The following is a 4,040-nucleotide window of genomic DNA, read 5'->3' as shown; positions in this document are numbered from 1 at the left end:
GTAGTAGTAGTAGTAGTAGTAGTAGTAGTAGTAGTAGTAGTAGTAGTAGTAGTAGTAGTAGTAGTAGTAGTAGTAGTAGTAGTAGTAGTAGTAGTAGTAGTAGTAGTAGTAGTAGTAGTAGTAGTAGTAGTAGTAGTAGTAGTAGTAGTAGTAGTAGTAGTAGTAGTAGTAGTAGTAGTAGTAGTAGTAGTAGTAGTAGTAGTAGTAGTAGTAGTAGTAGTAGTAGTAGTAGTAGTAGTAGTAGTAGTAGTAGTAGTAGTAGTAGTAGTAGTAGTAGTAGTAGTAGTAGTAGTAGTAGTAGTAGTAGTAGTAGTAGTAGTAGTAGTAGTAGTAGTAGTAGTAGTAGTAGTAGTAGTAGTAGTAGTAGTAGTAGTAGTAGTAGTAGTAGTAGTAGTAGTAGTAGTAGTAGTAGTAGTAGTAGTAGTAGTAGTAGTAGTAGTAGTAGTAGTAGTAGTAGTAGTAGTAGTAGTAGTAGTAGTAGTAGTAGTAGTAGTAGTAGTAGTAGTAGTAGTAGTAGTAGTAGTAGTAGTAGTAGTAGTAGTAGTAGTAGTAGTAGTAGTAGTAGTAGTAGTAGTAGTAGTAGTAGTAGTAGTAGTAGTAGTAGTAGTAGTAGTAGTAGTAGTAGTAGTAGTAGTAGTAGTAGTAGTAGTAGTAGTAGTAGTAGTAGTAGTAGTAGTAGTAGTAGTAGTAGTAGTAGTAGTAGTAGTAGTAGTAGTAGTAGTAGTAGTAGTAGTAGTAGTAGTAGTAGTAGTAGTAGTAGTAGTAGTAGTAGTAGTAGTAGTAGTAGTAGTAGTAGTAGTAGTAGTAGTAGTAGTAGTAGTAGTAGTAGTAGTAGTAGTAGTAGTAGTAGTAGTAGTAGTAGTAGTAGTAGTAGTAGTAGTAGTAGTAGTAGTAGTAGTAGTAGTAGTAGTAGTAGTAGTAGTAGTAGTAGTAGTAGTAGTAGTAGTAGTAGTAGTAGTAGTAGTAGTAGTAGTAGTAGTAGTAGTAGTAGTAGTAGTAGTAGTAGTAGTAGTAGTAGTAGTAGTAGTAGTAGTAGTAGTAGTAGTAGTAGTAGTAGTAGTAGTAGTAGTAGTAGTAGTAGTAGTAGTAGTAGTAGTAGTAGTAGTAGTAGTAGTAGTAGTAGTAGTAGTAGTAGTAGTAGTAGTAGTAGTAGTAGTAGTAGTAGTAGTAGTAGTAGTAGTAGTAGTAGTAGTAGTAGTAGTAGTAGTAGTAGTAGTAGTAGTAGTAGTAGTAGTAGTAGTAGTAGTAGTAGTAGTAGTAGTAGTAGTAGTAGTAGTAGTAGTAGTAGTAGTAGTAGTAGTAGTAGTAGTAGTAGTAGTAGTAGTAGTAGTAGTAGTAGTAGTAGTAGTAGTAGTAGTAGTAGTAGTAGTAGTAGTAGTAGTAGTAGTAGTAGTAGTAGTAGTAGTAGTAGTAGTAGTAGTAGTAGTAGTAGTAGTAGTAGTAGTAGTAGTAGTAACAAGGCCTCTTTTACGGGCAAATGACGCATATGCGTAAACCAAAAGCAACAAGAAACTCAATAAACAATGTCCAACAAAAGAATCTGCTGACTGCAAAAAAGGACACAAGGTAAAACTCAAGTCCAATAGATCGCGTATGGTACGTATGTGTGAACAAACCAAAAGCCGATTGAGTGGTGAATGTGGAATGTGTAAGTTGAAAACTCGAGTCTGATAAATAGCCTATTGGGGGTATATGTGTAAAAACATCATAAACCAATAGGGTGGTGGATGTATAATTTGTCTGCGTGTGAATGCTTATTTCGATCTGTCCGATAAACAAAACAAAACAAACTATTATAAAAGTAGAACCAAAAAACAAAACAAAAAAAAAACAAACAAAAAAAACAAAAAAAAAGTAGTAGTAGTAGTAGTAGTAGTAGTAGTAGTAGTAGTAGTAGTAGTAGTAGTAGTAGTAGTAGTAGTAGTAGTAGTAGTAGTAGTAGTAGTAGTAGTAGTAGTAGTAGTAGTAGTAGTAGTAGTAGTAGTAGTAGTAGTAGTAGTAGTAGTAGTAGTAGTAGTAGTAGTAGTAGTAGTAGTAGTAGTAGTAGTAGTAGTAGTAGTAGTAGTAGTAGTAGTAGTAGTAGTAGTAGTAGTAGTAGTAGTAGTAGTAGTAGTAGTAGTAGTAGTAGTAGTAGTAGTAGTAGTAGTAGTAGTAGTAGTAGTAGTAGTAGTAGTAGTAGTAGTAGTAGTAGTAGTAGTAGTAGTAGTAGTAGTAGTAGTAGTAGTAGTAGTAGTAGTAGTAGTAGTAGTAGTAGTAGTAGTAGTAGTAGTAGTAGTAGTAGTAGTAGTAGTAGTAGTAGTAGTAGTAGTAGTAGTAGTAGTAGTAGTAGTAGTAGTAGTAGTAGTAGTAGTAGTAGTAGTAGTAGTAGTAGTAGTAGTAGTAGTAGTAGTAGTAGTAGTAGTAGTAGTAGTAGTAGTAGTAGTAGTAGTAGTAGTAGTAGTAGTAGTAGTAGTAGTAGTAGTAGTAGTAGTAGTAGTAGTAGTAGTAGTAGTAGTAGTAGTAGTAGTAGTAGTAGTAGTAGTAGTAGTAGTAGTAGTAGTAGTAGTAGTAGTAGTAGTAGTAGTAGTAGTAGTAGTAGTAGTAGTAGTAGTAGTAGTAGTAGTAGTAGTAGTAGTAGTAGTAGTAGTAGTAGTAGTAGTAGTAGTAGTAGTAGTAGTAGTAGTAGTAGTAGTAGTAGTAGTAGTAGTAGTAGTAGTAGTAGTAGTAGTAGTAGTAGTAGTAGTAGTAGTAGTAGTAGTAGTAGTAGTAGTAGTAGTAGTAGTAGTAGTAGTAGTAGTAGTAGTAGTAGTAGTAGTAGTAGTAGTAGTAGTAGTAGTAGTAGTAGTAGTAGTAGTAGTAGTAGTAGTAGTAGTAGTAGTAGTAGTAGTAGTAGTAGTAGTAGTAGTAGTAGTAGTAGTAGTAGTAGTAGTAGTAGTAGTAGTAGTAGTAGTAGTAGTAGTAGTAGTAGTAGTAGTAGTAGTAGTAGTAGTAGTAGTAGTAGTAGTAGTAGTAGTAGTAGTAGTAGTAGTAGTAGTAGTAGTAGTAGTAGTAGTAGTAGTAGTAGTAGTAGTAGTAGTAGTAGTAGTAGTAGTAGTAGTAGTAGTAGTAGTAGTAGTAGTAGTAGTAGTAGTAGTAGTAGTAGTAGTAGTAGTAGTAGTAGTAGTAGTAGTAGTAGTAGTAGTAGTAGTAGTAGTAGTAGTAGTAGTAGTAGTAGTAGTAGTAGTAGTAGTAGTAGTAGTAGTAGTAGTAGTAGTAGTAGTAGTAGTAGTAGTAGTAGTAGTAGTAGTAGTAGTAGTAGTAGTAGTAGTAGTAGTAGTAGTAGTAGTAGTAGTAGTAGTAGTAGTAGTAGTAGTAGTAGTAGTAGTAGTAGTAGTAGTAGTAGTAGTAGTAGTAGTAGTAGTAGTAGTAGTAGTAGTAGTAGTAGTAGTAGTAGTAGTAGTAGTAGTAGTAGTAGTAGTAGTAGTAGTAGTAGTAGTAGTAGTAGTAGTAGTAGTAGTAGTAGTAGTAGTAGTAGTAGTAGTAGTAGTAGTAGTAGTAGTAGTAGTAGTAGTAGTAGTAGTAGTAGTAGTAGTAGTAGTAGTAGTAGTAGTAGTAGTAGTAGTAGTAGTAGTAGTAGTAGTAGTAGTAGTAGTAGTAGTAGTAGTAGTAGTAGTAGTAGTAGTAGTAGTAGTAGTAGTAGTAGTAGTAGTAGTAGTAGTAGTAGTAGTAGTAGTAGTAGTAGTAGTAGTAGTAGTAGTAGTAGTAGTAGTAGTAGTAGTAGTAGTAGTAGTAGTAGTAGTAGTAGTAGTAGTAGTAGTAGTAGTAGTAGTAGTAGTAGTAGTAGTAGTAGTAGTAGTAGTAGTAGTAGTAGTAGTAGTAGTAGTAGTAGTAGTAGTAGTAGTAGTAGTAGTAGTAGTAGTAGTAGTAGTAGTAGTAGTAGTAGTAGTAGTAGTAGTAGTAGTAGTAGTAGTAGTAGTAGTAGTAGTAGTAGTAGTAGTAGTAGTAGTAGTAGTAGTAGTAGTAGTAGTAGTAGTAGGTAGTAGTAGTAGTAGTAGTAGTAGTAGTAGTAGTAGTAGTAGTAG

The sequence above is a fragment of the Sycon ciliatum genome, chromosome 5, assembly GCF_964019385.1.
Source record: "Sycon ciliatum chromosome 5, ocSycCili1.1, whole genome shotgun sequence".
In the NCBI taxonomy this organism is placed as follows: Eukaryota; Metazoa; Porifera; class Calcarea; order Leucosolenida; family Sycettidae; genus Sycon; species Sycon ciliatum.
This window is presented reverse-complemented; position numbering follows the sequence as displayed.